This window comes from Pleurodeles waltl, chromosome 5 (assembly GCF_031143425.1).
Source record: "Pleurodeles waltl isolate 20211129_DDA chromosome 5, aPleWal1.hap1.20221129, whole genome shotgun sequence".
Classification (NCBI taxonomy): Eukaryota; Metazoa; Chordata; class Amphibia; order Caudata; family Salamandridae; genus Pleurodeles; species Pleurodeles waltl.
This window is the reverse complement of record NC_090444.1, coordinates 1641761503-1641779354: the sequence shown is the minus strand read 5'-3', so window position 1 is coordinate 1641779354 and position 17852 is coordinate 1641761503.

Genomic DNA, 17852 nt, shown 5'->3' with positions numbered 1-17852 from the left:
AAACATTTTGCCAGGTCTAAAACCTCCTTTTTACTACTTTTAAATCACCCCTGAGTTAGGCCCTAAATGCTAGTATTTTAAAAGTAGGATATGTATACTTAGATTTTACATGCCCTGAGATGGAAAAATCTCCAAAGCCGTTTTCTTCATGGCCAGTCTGTTTTTTTTCCATAGAAAAGAACTGGGTTGCATTATAACACGTTATAATACATAACTTCAGTTTGGGAATAGCTGGAACCACAATTCAAGGGTTCAAATAAATAGAATGTAAACTCCAATATGATGGTAAAGTCCATGTTTAAATTACTATTTTTACAATGCCACTATTAGAGATTTGCCATTTTTCTGCCTAAAGCCACTAGTATTATTTTCATAATCCCCAACTGTCACTTGACAGCCTGCTGAGAGGTGTGACTTGCCCCCAGGAAGAGGAACACTTGAGCCTTGGCTGGGAGAAAGTGTAAAATTCCCCTGACAAGATATTCTGGAGGATTTACTCACCAACTATGCAAGCTTCAAAGTGACAGCGATATCACAGGCAGATGTAACACACCTATGTCTGCCCCTATCACTGTCCAGATAGCCAGAGTGGCATCACTCACAGTGGGGGGAACACCTGTCCCAGAACTGGTTTTGCAAGAGCAGTTGCTCATTTCCATAGACACAACTCAGGGTCTTCTCAGACCTCCTCCCACAGGAAGAAAGATTTTTCCACGTTGGATTTTGGCGGAGCAGGGCACAGTGGGATTGTTTAGGGTCAAACCCTAGGAAATTATGTCAAACTGAATAGTGCTGCACCTGTAAATATTTATCCTATTAGTTAGAGATCAAACCTACCCAAAGGCTGGTGCCAACCATAAAAGTGTCATCCTTAGACACCCTCCTAAGGAAAAGGAACAAGGACTGCCCCTGTTGAACACTGCCTTCAGAAAGTGGCTTGTACCTGCGGTAGCCAGTGGAGAAAAACCCCAAGGACTGGACTAGTCACACTTAAACTCAGGGCAGAAGAGTGGACTACATGAGCGAGTTGGCAAGCCTCTCATTGAGCTGCAGTATAATACATTGGGTTGTTGGTTGACTGTGGTATGAGCCTTGGTCAAGCAGCAAGCACAGTCCTTGCCAGGGTGAGGCAAAAGCCAACCCTAAGTTAACTGGGACTCAACCCTTTGATAGCTTGGCACAAAGCAGTCAGGCTTAACTTAGAGGTAATGTGTAAAGTATTTGTGCAATGCGTCAAATAGTAATAATGTGAAAACACCACACAAAAAGGATCCCCCATGGAGTTAGCAAAATAGAACTTTCTTCAATAAATAAAATAAGACTCAAACAACAAAATCCCAATCAGTAGGTCCAGAGATATGCAATTTTAAAGATTTTAATGTAAAGAGTGCTAAAATGCACAAAGCATTAGCTCTGGATGTATGGTTGTGCTGGACCTGGACTGAGTCACAAGTTCAGGCCAACCACAATGGAGAACTGGCTAGCAGCAACAGGAACCAAATTAAACCCACTGAACAAAGTACCAATGCCGTTCTGGCATAGAGAGGATCCTCATCGAAGATGTGTCACACAGCCAAAGTGAAGTGTCAGTTCCACAATGCAGCAAGACTGTGTTGGAAGTGCCTACATTGTCATTGAGAATCTCGTTGATAGGCTTGCAATGAGAAGTCCAGTGTCGAGGAAGAACGTGCATTCAGGGCAATGCGTCGATCCCAAGGAGCTGTGAGGCTGCAATGCAGAGTCCGCCAGCAGCATCATGAAGGATGCCAGGGCCAGCACGAAGGATGTGTCACAATGTGCCAGACATGGTTAGATAGGCTGAGGTGCCATGTGATGCAGCTCTTTGCGACGGATCAGATCCATGTTGCTGCAATGATGCATCGGCTCTGCTCGGGTTTCGTTGCACAGTACAGGAGATGAGTCCATTCCACTAGATCAGGGTTCTGCAAAGTCAGTCGTGGAGAGCTGGGTCCATGCCACGTTTTCAGCATATCCACATTTAGAAAAATTTAGATTTCGGAAACATCTTTTTTTATAAATGTGGCTATGCTAAAAATCTGGTATGGAACCGGCTCTCCAGGACCGACTTTTCAGAACCCTGCACTAGATCTACAGAGGTTGGCAAGCACCTTAGGGTCCAGGACTGTGATGGCACAGCTTTGTAGGTTATCAATCAATGAGGTTTTATAAACCATGGCTAAAAAACCAATACGATATCCAGGTGCTTGCAGGTCCTGGAGCTCATTCAAACAGTAGGTCTTGAGAGTCATTCAGAATTCCAGAAGTGAAGTGATGGTCCAGAGGTGCGTGGGGAAGCTGTTCCACATTTTTACTGCAATGTGAAAGGAGGAGCGTCCTCCACTTCTGCTTCAGTAGATACGTGTAGTATGCACAAGTGAAAGAGAGGCAGAGCATAGTCTTCTCGACGGTTGGTGGAAGTTCAGGTGGTGGTTAATGTGCACGGGTCCTTGGTTCTGTAGAGCCTTAGGTGCGTGGGTCAGCAGCTTGAATTGCCATCTCTTCTGTAATGAAAGCCAGTGGAGTTTCCTGAGGTGGATGCGATGTGGGTTTGTTGGGAAAGACTGAGCATGAGGCAGGATGCAGTACTCTGCATGGTCTGAAGTCTCTGTAGGAGGTGTGTGGTGATTCTTACGTGAAGGATATTGCCATAGTCCAGTCTGCTGGTGATGAGGGCCTTTGTCATGGTGTGTCTCATGTGTAGGGGTAGCCACTTGAAGATCTTACGTAGCACGTGCAAAGTGAGGAAGGAGGCGGAGGAGATGGGGTTGATCTGTGATGGTGAGCTTGCTGTCAATTATGATTTTGAGATTTTTGCATTGTAGGAGAGAGTGGGTGCAGTTCTTAGGTCTAATGGCCACCTGGAGTCATTCCATGTGTTGCTGCTCTTACCTAAGATCAGTACTCCCATCTTGTCTATGTTCAGCTGCAGGCAGTTGTTCTTTATCCAATAAGCAATGCTTGTCATGCATCTGTAGAAGTTGGTTCTGGTGGTGGAGGGGTCGTCTGTGAGTGAAAGGATGAGTTGGGTTTCATCTGTGTAGGAATTTATGTTGAGACTGTGGGACCTGATGATGTTGGCCAGAGGAGTCATATATGCACTGAAGAGCATGGGGCTGAGGAATGAGCCCTGGGGGACACCACATGTGAACAGAAGTGAAAGGTCGAGGTGGATCCTATGGGTTTTTCTGCTGAGGAAGGAGGTCATTCATCTGAGCACATCCCTCTGGATACCAATGTGGTGGAGTCTTTCGATCAGCATATGGTTGGATAAGGTGTTGAAGGCTCCCAAGAGATCGAGGAGGATCAAAGACTGCTGTTTCTCCTCAGTCAAGGAGGGTTTGAATGTTGCTGGTGGCTACAATCAGGGCAGTTTTGATGCTGTGTTTGCTATGGAATCCGGATCAGGAGGCGTGGAATAGCTGGTTCTGCTCCAGGTATGTCATGAGTTGCTTGTTGATGATCTTTTCCAGTACCTTCCCTGGGAAATGTGGCAGAAACATTTGCTGTCAATGTTTGGGTTCACTGGGGTCAGTAGAGGGTTTTTTGAGTAGTGGTCTGACTGTGTGTTTCCAGGCATAAAGACATGTTGCGGTGGTGATAGAGGTCTTCAGGAGGGTGTTGAGTCCTTGGCCGATCCTTTAGTTTCAAAGGTTTAAGATGTGGTGCGGGCGTGGCTCTGTGGGAGCTCCCAAGTGGATGGATTTCATGGTGGAGGGGATTTCCTGGGTGGAGAGGATGTTCACAATGATTAGTGTGTGGTTAGTGCCAGTTATGTTGGTGGTATATCTGTCAAGGAAGTTCGTAGGTGTGGTTTGGGGTTTGAAGATTCTGAATATGGTTGCGATCTTGTCATGGAAGAAGTGGGCAAGGTTGTCACACAGCCTATTTGGGGGTTGTGAAGTTGTTTTAGCTGGCAGTCGGGTTGGAGGATTCCATTAACGATGTTGAAAAGTTCCTTTGTGTATTTGGTGCTGGATTTGATGGGTATGGCAAGCACTGTCTTCTTTGTTGCTATCCGCAAACGGTGCTAAAGGTTGAGGGAGGTTTTGAGGGCTGCTCTCTTGGAGGTGTCCCTGCTTTTGTGCCATCTCCTCTCCAGCTGTTTGCTGTCTTGTTTCGCTGTTCTGAGTTCTTGGGTGTACTAGCTGGTCCTTTCAGAGGATTTTCTATGTCTGTTGCTCTTGATGGGGATGATGCTGTCTACACAATTGGTGATCCAGGCGATTACGTTTTTCACTCCCTGTTCAAGGTTGGTGGCGGTAGTGGGGATAGAGGTGTTGAGTGCATCCGTTCAACTGGTCTCTGATATTTTGTTCCACCTCTGGAGAGGGTGGTGGTGCAGGGGCTGGAGATGCTGAAGTGGATGATGGAGTGATCAGTCCATGTGAGTTCTGTGACATGGCTGTATTTGACACAGTTCATGGAGGTGAAAATGGGGTCAGGTTGTGTCCTGCGGTGTGTAGGGTTGTGGATGATCTAGGTCAATCTGAGGCTGCTCCTGCTGTCGAGGAGGTGTGCAGTGTTGTTGTCATTGGGGTCGTTGATGTGGAAATTTAGGTCACTGAGGAAGATGTAGTCCTTGGAGTCAAAGGCTATTGGTGCAATAAAATCTACAATGGTGTTGCAGAAGCTGGAGTGTGAGCCTGGGGGTCGGTATGCAAGGGTGCCTCTGATGGTTGTTTTGTCACCAATATGGAGCTTGAATTTGAGATGTTCTATGGGGATGATGGTGTTGTCAGCTATGTTGGTGCATTGTATGGTCTCTTTGTGGATGATGGCTGTTCCTCCACTCTGCGTATTGGTGTGGTCCTGGCGAGTGATTTTATATCTGGTGATGATTGCTCAGGCAATGTCTGAGGTGGATGTGTGGTTGATCCAGGTCTCTGTGAGAAAGATGATGTTGAGTGCGTGGGTGGTGATAAGGTCCCATAATTCGGTGGAGTGCTTTCAAAGTGAGTGTATATTGAGAAGGTCGCATACGAAGTTGGTGTTTTGTTTCAGGTGGTGTCTGTGGTGTGTTTGGGGTGGGGCTGGTTGGTGAGCTGGTGTGTGTGCTGTGGCAGGTGATATGGCAGTGGGTGCAAGTGAAAGGTCCTAATGTGGAGCATGGGCCTGCGTGTTGCAGTATTTCTTGCGGCATCCAGGGTTAAGGGATGGCCAGGGGTCATTGTGCTAGGCATAAATAGGTGAAGATGGGCTTACCTTTGGACACTTTGTGGTCTGAATTAAGTAGGTCTTGGGGTGGGCAGGGCTTCTGTTGGCTAAAAGAACGATGAGTGGGGAAATCCAGGCTGGGAAAACCCGGCAGGAAAACCCAGGCAGCTGCAGTGTCGCTGAATCAGTCTGGAACAAGCAGGAACTGGAAGCCACAGGAAAGTGGCAGGCCAGGTGCCAAGGATAGACTTAAATATGGCAGGGTTTGGTGCAGGTGCAAGGTTGTTGTCCCTTCGGCTACAGATCAGAAGACCAGCCAACTAGCCCTTGAATTCACTCTGGGTTCTGGTTTCAAGAGGTGCAGGTCCAGTCCTCACCCAGACAAGGGACAGAAGGCAACAGGTCAGTACTAGTTCCATAATGCCTTACATTAACACCCTGAAACTTGCGAAATAATGAACCAAGTTGGAATATGGACGCAGTCACTACAAATGTCCATGGTGCACTGTGTAACCAATTAACATACCAGATGGTGGGAAACGCATTCAATAAAAGAAGGTTCTGTTTCCCCTTGACATACGGCAACTGAATAACACACGGAATTACACTGCAAAGATAAAACAAACCGTGCTCGTCGAGACGAATTGTAAAAAGTCTATAACATGCAGTGGTGACTATCATGCAAAAAGGCAGTACCTGCAAAAAAAGTTGAAAACATCCCTTTTTAAAAGTTAACCCCTTCATAGCCAAGGACATAACAGTTACGTCCTTGGATGCGGCGCAGAGGTGCCAAGGACGTAACCGTTTTGTCCTGGTACCGGCATATGGGGGGAGCGAGGCAAGGGTCATTCCCCTGGGGGGGGGGATTTATTTTAGGCCATTTATGTTCCCTTTGGGGGTAGATCGGCCTATCGATCGGGAGGGCAGAAACCACTTAGGCACCAGGGATTGGTGTGTGGGGAGGTGTATGTTTTGTTTGGGGAAGCAGCTCCTTGGCAAGGGTCGCTCCCCATGGGGGAACATTACTACTGGCCATATCTGCCTCCCTTGGGGGCAGATCGGCCTATTTTTGGAAGACACATCTGCCCCCAAGGGCAGCAGAAAGCCCACCAGAGACCAAGGAAGATTTTTTTTTCAAAATAGGAGGGTGGGGGTATGCTAATACCCCCACCCCAAACAAATGGGGCCAAAGTTGTTCTTTGCAAATACCCCCGATCCACACCCCGGGGGGAGCAGAAATTCTACTAGATGCCAAGGAATTTAAAAAAACACAAAATAGTGGGGTGGTGGCTACCAACCAGTATGGGCCTGGTTATGTCCCCACCCCAAATGAAGGGGGTAACAGTCTTGCAAGCAAGAGGACATTTGATTATTTTGGGTTTTGGTTCTACATTTGGGCCATGAGAGCTTGGCTAACTCTCAAAATCGTCGCATTTGGAATGGTGAGGACTGCATATTTTGGACTCTGGGACGCTGCCATGTAGAAAACTCCACAAGACCTAGACACAACTGAAAACTAAACATCTGGATGAGTCGAGGGTGGTGTGCTTCACATGCACCCCTCACCATTTCCTTACCTACAATGTCCTGCAAACCTCCAAATTTGCTGGAAATCACACATTTTCCCACATTTTTGTGATGGAACCTTCCAGAATCAGCAGGAATCCGCAAAATTCCTATCACCCAGCATTGTCTCATCTATACCGATAAAAATGTTGCTGCACTTGTCCACTTAAAAATGTTTTTTTCAAACTGCCCTTTTGGACCCGCTTTGGTTACCGCTCAATTTCGACATGTTTTTGGCTCTTCCCTGTCACAGGCACTTGGCCCACCTACAAAAGTGAGGTATCATTTTTACCGGGAGACTGAGGGGAAAGTTGGGTGGTAGGAAATTTGTCCCGGTGCAGTGATCCTACACAGAAATGTTGGAAAATGTAATTTTTTAGCTAAATTTGAGGTTTGCTGAGGATTCTGGGTAAGAAAACACAGGGAGATCCACCAAGTCACACCTCCCTGGACTCCCTCTGGTGTCTAGTTTTCAGAAATGTCTGGGTTTCCCTAGATGGATGCTGAGCCCAGGACCAAAAACACAGGTGCCCTCCCCCCAGCAAAAACAGTTTTGTGTTTGATAATTTTGATGTGTCCAGATAGTGATTTGGGGCATTTCCTTTTGCGGGCGCTAGGCCTACCAACACAAGTGAGGTACCATTTTTGTCGTGAGACTTGGGGGAATGCTGGGTAGAAGGAAATTTGTGGCTCCTCTCAGATTCCAGAACTTTCTGTCACCGAAATATGAGGAAAAAGTGTTTTTTTGCCCAAATGATGAGGTTTGCAAAGGATTCTGGGTATCAGAACTTGGTGAGAGCCCCACAAGTCACCAGAGCCTGGATTCCCCTAGGTGTCTAGCTTTCAAAAATATGCAGGTTTGGTAGGTTTTTCTAGGTACCGGCTGAGCTAGAGGTCAAAATCCACATCTAGGCACTTTGCAAAGAACAGCTCTGTTTTCTTAGGGAAAATGTGATGTGTCCACGTTGTGTTTTGTTGCATTACCTGTTGCAGGCGCTAGGCCAACCCACACAAGTGAGGTACCAGTTCTATCAGGAGACTTGGGGTAAAGCTGGGTGGAAGGAAATTTGTGGCTCCTCTCAGATTCCAGAACTTTCTGTCACCGAAATGTGAGGAAAAAGTGGGTTTTTTTGGTCAAATTTTGAGGTTTGCAAGGATTCTGTGTAAGAGAACCTGGTGGGAGCCCCACAAGTCACCAGAGCCTGGATTTCCCAAGGTGTCTAGTTGTCAAAAATGTGCAGGTTTGGTAGGTTTCCCTAGGTTCCGGCTGAGCTAGAGGTCAAAATCCACATCTAGGCACTTTGCAAAGAACAGCTCTGTTTTCTTAGGGAAAATGTGATGTGTCCACGTTGTGTTTTGGGGCATTTCCTGTTGCAGGCGCTAGGCCTACCCACACAAGTGAGGTACAATTTTTATCGGGAAACTTGGGGGAACGCTGGGTGGAAGGAAATTTGATGCTCCTCTCAGATTCCAGAGCTTTCTGTCACCGAAATGTGAGGAAAAAGTGTTTTTGGGCCAAATTTTGAAATTTGCATAGGATTCTGTGTAACAGAAACTGGTGAGAGCCCCACAAGTCACCCCATCTTGGATTCCCTTAGGTGTCTAGTTTTTAAAAATGTGCAGGGTTGGTAGGTTTCCCTAGGTGCCTACTGGGTTAGAGGCCAAAATCCACAGCTAGGCACTTTGCAAAAAACAGCTCAGTTTTCTTTGGGAAAATGTGGTGTGTCTACATTGTGTTTTGAGGCATTTCCTGTAGCGGGTGCTAGACCTACCCACAAAAGTGAGGTACAATTTTTATCGGGAAACTTGGGGGAATGCTGGGCTGAAGGAATGTTGTGGCTTCTCTTAGATTCCATAACTTTCTGTCACCGAAATGTGAGGAAAAAGTATTTTTTTGGCCAAATTTTGAAGTTTGCAAAGGGTTCTGGGTAACAGAACCTGGTGGGAGCCCCACAAGTCACCTCAGCTTAGATTTCTCAAGGTGTCTAGTTTAAAAAAATGGGCAGGTTTGGTAGGTTTCCCTTGGTTCCGGCTGAGCTAGAGGCCAAAATCCACATCTTGGCACTTTGCAAAAAACAGCTCTGTTTTCTTAGGGAAAATGTGATGTGTCCACGTTGTGTTTTGGGGCATTTCCTGTCACAGGCGCTAGGCCTACCCACACAAGTGAGGTACCATTTTTATCGGGAGACTTGGGGGAACGCTGGGTGGAAGGAAATTTGATGATCCTTTCAGATTCCAGCACTTTCTATCACCGAAATGTGAGGAAAAAGTATTTTTTGGGCCAAATTTTGAAATTTGCAAAGGATTCTGTGTAACAGAACCTGGTGAGAGCCCCACAAGTCACCCCATCTTGGATTCCCTTAGGTGTCTAGTTTTTAAAAATGTGCAGGGTTGGTAGGTTTCCCTAGGTGCCTACTGGGTTAGAGGCCAAAATCCACAGCTAGGCACTTTGCAAAAAACAGCTCAGTTTTCTTTGGGAAAATGTGGTGTGTCTACATTGTGTTTTGAGGCATTTCCTGTAGCGGGTGCTAGACCTACCCACAAAAGTGAGGTACAATTTTTATCGGGAAACTTGGGGGAATGCTGGGCTGAAGGAATGTTGTGGCTTCTCTCAGATTCCATAACTTTCTGTCACCGAAATGTGAGGAAAAAGTATTTTTTTGGCCAAATTTTGAAGTTTGCAAAGGGTTCTGGGTAACAGAACCTGGTGGGAGCCCCACAAGTCACCTCAGCTTAGATTTCTCAAGGTGTCTAGTTTAAAAAAATGGGCAGGTTTGGTAGGTTTCCCTTGGTTCCGGCTGAGCTAGAGGCCAAAATCCACATCTTGGCACTTTGCAAAAAACAGCTCTGTTTTCTTAGGGAAAATGTGATGTGTCCACGTTGTGTTTTGGGGCATTTCCTGTCACAGGCGCTAGGCCTACCCACACAAGTGAGGTACCATTTTTATCGGGAGACTTGGGGGAACGCTGGGTGGAAGGAAATTTGATGATCCTTTCAGATTCCAGCACTTTCTATCACCGAAATGTGAGGAAAAAGTATTTTTTGGGCCAAATTTTGAAATTTGCAAAGGATTCTGTGTAACAGAACCTGGTGAGAGCCCCACAAGTCACCCCATCTTGGATTCCCCTGGGTGTCTAGTTTTCTAAAATGTGCAGGTTTGGTAGGTTTCCCTAGGTGCCGGATGGGTTAGCGGCAAAAGTCCACAGCTAGGCACTTTGCGAAAAACAGCTCGGTTTTCTTTGTGAAAATGTGGTGTGTCTAAGTTGTGTTTTGAGGCATTTCCTGTAGCGGACACTGGGCCTACCCACACAAGTAAGGTACAATTTTTATCGGGAGACGTGGAAGAACGCTGGATGGAAGGAAACTTGTGGCTCCTCTCAGATTCCAGAACTTTCTGTCACAGAAATGAGAGAAAAAGTGGGTTTTTGCCCAAATTTTGAGGATTGCAAAGGATTCTGGGTAACAGAACCTGGTGAGAGGCACACAGGTCATGCCATCCTGGACTCCCCTATGTGTCTTGCTTTAAAAAATGCACAGGGTTAGTAGGTTTTCCTAGGTGCAGGCTGAGCTAGAGGCCAAAATACACAGCTAGGCACTTTGCAAAAAAATGCTTTGTTTTCTTTGTGAAAATTTGATGTGTCCACGTTGTGTTTTGGGGCATTTCCTATTGTGGGCCCTAGGCCTATCCACACAAGTGAGGTACCATTTGTATCGGGAGACTTGGGAGAACGCTGGGTGGAAAGACATTTCTGGCTCCTCTCAGATTCCAGAACTTTCTGTCACTGAAATGTGAGGAAAAAGTTTTTTTGGAGCCAAATGTTGAAGTTTGCAAAGGATTCTGGGTAACAGAACCTAGTGGAAGCCCCACAAGTCACGTCATCTTGGATTCCCCTAGGTGTCTAGTTTTCAAAAATGCGCAGGTTTGGTAGGTTTCCCTATGTGCCGGCTGAGCTAGAGGCCAAAATCCACAGCGAGGCACTTTGCAAAAAACAGCTCTGTTTTCTTAGGGAAAATGTGATGTGTCCACGTTGTGTTTTGGGGCCTTTCCTGTCACGGACACTAGGCCTATTCACACAAGTGAGGTATCATTTTTATCGGGAGGCTTGGGGGAATGTTGGGTGGAAGGAAATTTGTGGCTCCTCTCACATTCCAGAACTTTCTGTCACCAAAATATGAGGAAAAAGTGGTTTGTTGCCCAAATTATGAGGTTTCCAAAGGATTCTGGGTAACAGAACCTGGTGAGAGCCCCACAAGTCACCCCAGCCTGGATTCTCCTAGGTGTCTAGCTTTTAAAAATGTGAAGGTTTGGTAGGTTTTCCTAGGTACCGGCTGAGCTGGAGGCCAAAATCCACAGCTAGGCACTTTGCAAAAAACAGCTCTGTTTTCTTAAAGAGAATGTGATGTGTCCACGTTGTGTTTTGGGGCATTTCCTGTTGCGGGCACTAGGCCAACCCACACAAGTGAGGTACCAATTCTATCGGGAGACTTGTGGAAACGCTGGGTGGAAGGAACTTTGTGGCTCCTCTCAGATTCCAGAACTTTCTGTCACCGAAATGTGAGGAAAAAGTGTTTTTTTTGGTCAAATTTTGAGGTTTGCATAGGATTCTGTGTAACAGAACCTGGTGAGAGGCACACAGGTCATGGCATCCTGGACTCCCCTATGTGTCTTGCTTTAAAAAATGCACAGGTTTAGTAGGTTTTCCTAGGTTCAGGCTGAGCTAGAGGCCAAAATACACAGCTAGGCACTTTGCAAAAAAATGCTCTGTTTTCTTTGTGAAAATGTGATGTGTCCACGTTGTGTTTTGGGGCATTTCCTGTTGCGGACCCTAGGTCTACCCACACAAGTGAGGTACCATTTTTATCGGGAGACTTGGGGGAACGTTGGGCGGAAGGAAATATTTGGCTCCTCTCAGATTCCTGAACTTTCTATCACCGAAATGTGAGGAAAAAGTATTTTTTTGGCCAAATTTTGAGGTTTGCAAAGGATTCTGGGTATCAGAACTTGGTGAGAGCCCCACAAGTCACCAGAGCCTGGATTCCCCTAGGTGTCTAGCTTTCAAAAATATGCAGGTTTGGTAGGTTTTCCTAGGTACCGGCTGAGCTAGAGGTCAAAATCCACATCTAGGCACTTTGCAATGAACAACTCTGTTTTCTTAGGGAAAATGTGATGTGTCCACGTTGTGTTTTGTTGCATTACCTGTTGTGGGCGCTAGGCCTACCCACACAAGTGAGGTACCAGTTCTATCGGGAGACTTGGGGTAACGCTGGGTGGAAGGAAATTTGTGGCTCCTCTCAGATTCCAGAACTTTCTGTCACCGAAATGTGAGGAAAAAGTGTTTTTTTTGGTCAAATTTTGAGGTTTGCAAGGATTCTGTGTAAGAGAACCTGGTGGGAGCCCGACAAGTCACCAGAGCCTGGATTTCCCAAGGTGTCTAGTTGTCAAAAATGTGCAGGTTTGGTAGGTTTCCCTAGGTTCCGGCTGAGCTAGAGGTCAAAATCCACATCTAGGCACTTTGCAAAGAACAGCTCTGTTTTTGTAGGGAAAATGTGATGTGTCCACGTTGTGTTTTGGGGCATTTCCTATTGCGGGCGCTAGGCCTACCCACACAAGTGAGGTACAATTTTTATCGGGAAACTTGGGGGAACGCTGGGTGGAAGGAAATTTGATGCTCCTCACAGATTCCAGAACATTCTGTCACCGAAATGTGTGGAAAAAGTGTTTTTTGGGCCAAATTTTTAAATTTGCATAGGATTCTGTGTAACAGAAACTGGTGAGAGCCCCACAAGTCACCCCATCTTGGATTCCCTTAGGTGTCTAGTTTTAAAAAATGTGCAGGGTTGGTAGGTTTCCCTAGGTGCCTACTGGGTTAGAGGCCAAAATCCACAGCTAGGCACTTTGCAAAAAACAGCTCAGTTTTCTTTGGGAAAATGTGGTGTGTCTACTTTGTGTTTTGAGGCATTTCCTGTAGCGGGTGCTAGACCTACCCACACAAGTGAGGTACAATTTTTATCGGGAAACTTGGGGGAATGCTGGGTTGAAGGAACGTTGTGGCTCCTCTTAGATTCCATAACTTTCTGTCACCGAAATGTGAGGAAAAAGTATTTTTTTGGCCAAATTTTGAAGTTTGCAAAGGGTTCTGGGTAACAGAACCTGGTGGGAGCCCCACAAGTCACCTCAGCTTGGATTTCTCAAGGTGTCTAGTTTAAAAAAATGGGCAAGTTTGGTAGGTTTCCCTAGGTTCCGGCTGAGCTAGAGGCCAAAATCCACATCTTGGCACTTTGCAAAAAACAGCTCTGTTTTCTTAGGGAAAATGTGATGTGTCCACGTTGTGTTTTGGGGCATTTCCTGTCACAGGCGCTAGGCCTACCCACACAAGTGAGGTACCATTTTTATCGGGAGACTTGGGGGAACGCTGGGTGGAAGGAAATTTGATGATCCTTTTAGATTCCAGCACTTTCTATCACCGAAATGTGAGGAAAAAGTATTTTTTGGGCCAAATTTTGAAATTTGAAAAGGATTCTGTGTAACAGAACCTGGTGAGAGCCCCACAAGTCACCCCATCTTGGATTCCCCTGGGTGTCTAGTTTTAAAAAATGTGCAGGTTTGGTAGGTTTCCCTAGGTGCCGGCTGGGTTAGCGGCAAAAGTCCACAGCTAGGCACTTTGCGAAAAACAGCTCGGTTTTCTTTGGGAAAATGTGGTGTGTCTAAGTTGTGTTTTGAGGCATTTCCTGTAGCGGGCACTGGGCCTACCCACACAAGTAAGGTACAATTTTTATCGGGAGATGTGGGAGAACGCTGGATGGAAGGAAACTTGTGGCTCCTCTCAGATTCCAGAACTTTCTGTCACAGAAATGAGAGAAAAAGTGTTTTTTTGCCCACATTTTGAGGTTTGCAAAGGATTCTGGGTAACAGAACCTGGTGAGAGGCACACAGGTCATGCCATCCTGGACTCCCCTATGTGTCTTGCTTTAAAAAATGCACAGGGTTAGTAGGTTTTCCTAGGTGTCGGCTAAGCTAGAGGCCAAAATACACAGCTAGGCACTTTGCAAAAAAATGCTCTGTTTTCTTTGTGAAAGTGTGATGTGTCCACATTGTGTTTTGGGGCATTTCCTATTGTGGGCCCTAGGCCTATCCACACAAGTGAGGTACCATTTGTATTCGGAGACTTGGGAGAGCGCTGGGTGGAAAGACATTTCTGGCTCCTCTCAGATTCCAGAACTTTCTGTCACCGAAATGTGAGGAAAAAGTTTTTTTTGAGCCAAATGTTGAAGTTTGAAAAGGATTCTGGGTAACAGAACCTAGTGGGAGCCCCACAAGTCACATCATCTTGGATTCCCCTAGGTGTCTAGTTTTCAAAAATGCGCAGGTTTGGTAGGTTTCCCTATGTGCCGGCTGAGCTAGAGGCCAAAATCCACAGCGAGGCACTTTGCAAAAAACAGCTCTGTTTTCTTAGGGAAAATGTGATGTGTCCACGTTGTGTTTTGGGGCCTTTCCTGTCACGGGCACTAGGCCTATCCACACAAGTGAGGTACCATTTTTATCGGGAGGCTTGGGGGAATGTTGGGTGGAAGGAAATTTGTGGCTCCTCTCACATTCCAGAACTTTCTGTCACCAAAATATGAGGAAAAAGTGGTTTGTTGCCCAAATTATGAGGTTTGCAAAGGATTCTGGGTAACAGAACCTGGTGAGAGCCCCACAAGTCACCCCAGCCTGGATTCTCCTAGGTGTCTAGCTTTTAAAAATGTGAAGGTTTGGTAGGTTTTCCTAGGTACCGGCTGAGCTGGAGGCCAAAATCCACAGCTAGGCACTTTGCAAAAAACAGCTCTGTTTTCTTAAAGAGAATGTGATGTGTCCACGTTGTGTTTTGGGGCATTTCCTGTTGCGGGCACTAGGCCTACCCACACAAGTGAGGTACCAATTCTATCGGGAGACTTGGGGAAACGCTGGGTGGAAGGAAATTTGTGGCTCCTCTCAGATTCCAGAACTTTCTGTCACCGAAATGTGAGGAAAAGTGTTTTTTTTGGTCAAATTTTGAGGTTTGCATAGGATTCTGTGTAACAGAACCTGGTGAGAGGCACACAGGTCATGCCATCCTGGACTCCCCTATGTGTCTTGCTTTAAAAAATGCACAGGTTTAGTAGGTTTTCCTAGGCTCAGGCTGAGCTAGAGGCCAAAATACACAGCTAGGCACTTTGCAAAAAAATGCTCTGTTTTCTTTGTGAAAATGTGATGTGTCCACGTTGTGTTTTGGGGCATTTCCTGTTGCGGGCACTAGGCCTACCCACACAAGTGAGGTACCAATTCTATCGGGAGACTTGGGGAAACGCTGGGTGGAAGGAAATTTGTGGCCCCTCTCAGATTCCATAACTTTCTGTCACCGAAATGTGAGGAAAAAGTGTTTTTTTTGGTCACATTTTGAGGTTTGCATAGGATTCTGTGTAACAGAACGTGGTGAGAGGCACACAGGTCATGCCATCCTGGACTCCCCTATGTGTCTTGCTTTAAAAAATGCACAGGTTTAGTAGGTTTTCCTAGGCTCAGGCTGAGCTAGAGGCCAAAATACACAGCTAGGCACTTTGCAAAAAAATGCTCTGTTTTCTTTGTGAAAATGTGATGTGTCCACGTTGTGTTTTGGGGCATTTCCTGTTGCGGGCCCTAGGTCTACCCACACAAGTGAGGTACCATTTTTATCGGGAGACTTGGGGGAACGTTGGGTGGAAGGAAATTTTTGCCTCCTCTCAGATTCCTGAACTTTCTATCATTGAAATGTGAGGAAAAAGTATTTTTTTGGCAAAATTTTGAGGTTTGCAAAGGATTCTGGGTAACAGAACCTGGTGGGAGCCCCACAAGTCACATCATCTTGGATTCTCCTAGGTGTCTAGTTTTCAAAAATTTGCAGGTTTGGTAGGTTTCCCTAGGTGCCGCTGAGCTAGAGGCCCAAATCCACAGCTAGGCACTTTGCAAAAAACAGCTTTGTTTTCTTAAGGAAAATGTGGTGTGTCGACGTTGTGTTCTGGGGCATTTCATGTCGCGGGCGGTAGGCCTACCCACACAATTGAGGTACCATTCTTATCGGGAGACTTGGAGGAATGCTGGGTGAAAGGAAATTTGTGGCTTCTCTCAGATTCCAGAACTTTCTGTCAACGAAATGAGAGGAAAAAGTGTTTTTTTGCCCAAATGTTGAGGTTTGCAACGGATTCTGGGTAGCAGAACCTGGTGAGAGCCCCACAAGTCACCCCATCCTGTATTTCCCTAGGTATCTAGCTTTAAAAAATTTACAGGTTTGGTAGGTTTTCCTAGGTGCAGGCTGAGCTAGAGGCCAAAATCCACAGGTAGGCACATTGCAGAAAACGGCTCTGTTTTCTTTGGGAAAATGTGAAGTGTCCATGTTGTGTTTTGGGGCATTTCTTTTTGCTGGCGCTAGGCCTACCCACACAAGTGAGGTACCATTATTATCTGGAAACTTGGGGTAATGCTGGGTAGAAGGAAAGTTGTGGCTCCTCTCAGATACCAAAACTTTCTGTCACTGAGATGTGAGGAAAAAGTGTTTTTTTGCCCAGATTTTGAGGTTTGCAAAGGATTCTGGGTAACAGAACCTGGTGAGAGTACCGCAAGTCACCCCATCATGGATTCCCCTAGGTGTCTAGTTTTAAAAAAAGGACAGGTTTGGTAGGTTTCCCTAGGTGCCTGCAGAGGTAGAAGGCAAAATCCACAGCTAGGAACTTTGCAAAAAACAGCTCTGTTTTCTTTGGGAAAATGTGATGTGTCCACGTTGTGTTTTGGGGCATTTCCTGTCATGGGCGCCAAGTGAGGTACCATTTTTATTGGGAGTCTTGGGGAAATTCTGAGTGAAAGGAAATTTGTGGCGGCAGAGCTAGAGGCCAAAATCTACAGCTAGGCACTTTGCAAAAAAAATATCAGATTTCAATGTAAAAATGTGATGTGTCCATGTTGGTTTCCTGTCGCGAGCATTAGGCCTACTCATGCAAGTGATGTACTATTTTTATCGGGAGACTTGCGGGAACACAGAATAGCAAAACAAGTGTTATTGCCCCTTGTCTTTCGCTAAATTTTTTCCTTCCAAATGTAAGACAATGTGTAAAAAAGACGTCTATTTGAGAAGTGCCCTGTAATTCGTGGTGCAAATAACCACTGTTTCTCAACACCTTATCTTGTGCCCATTTTGTAAATACAAATGTTTTCTTGATACCTATTTTTCACTCTTTATATTTCAGCAAATGAATTGCTGTATACACGGTATAGACTGAAAATCCATTGCAAGGTGCAGCTCATTTATTGGCTCTGAGTACCTAGGGTTCTTAATGAACCCACAAGCCATATATATCCCCACAACCAGAACAGTCCAGCAGACATAACAGTATAATGCTTTCAAATGTCTGACATCACAGGTAAAGGTTACAAAGTAAAATGTGGAGAACAATTGCTGTTTTTTTACCTCAATTTCAAAATGTGTTTTATTTCAGCTGTAGGAAACCCTTGTAGGATCTACACAAATTACCCCTTGCTGAATTTAGAATTTTGTCTACTTTTTAGAAATGTTTAGCTTTCTGGGATCCAGCATTGGTTTCACACCCATTTCTGTCATAACTGGAAGGAGGCTGAAAGAACAAAAAAATTGTAAAAATGGGGTATGTCCCAGTAAAATTCCAAAATTGTGTTGAAAAATGGGGCTTACTGATTCAAGTCTGCCTGTTCCTGAAAGCTGGGAAGCAGGTAATTTTAGCACCGCAAACCCTTTGTTGATGCCGTTTTCAGTGAAAAAACCACAAGCCTTCTTCTGCAGCCCTTTTTCCAATTTTTTTGAAAAAAATGAAATTTTCACTGTATTTTGGCTAATTTCTTGGTCTCCTTCATGGGAACCCAAAATGTCTGGGTACCTCTAGAATCCATAGGATGTTGGAAAAAAAGACGTAAATTTGGCTGGGTAGTTCATGTGGACAAAAATTTATGAGGGCCTAAGTGCGAACTGCCCCAAAGAGCCAAAAAAAGGCTTGGCACCTGAGGGGGAAAAGGCCTGGCAGCGAAGGGGTTAAACCGAATGCCTTCAATCTAAGTGGCAGGTTCAGGTTGAAAGTATAACACTGCAAAT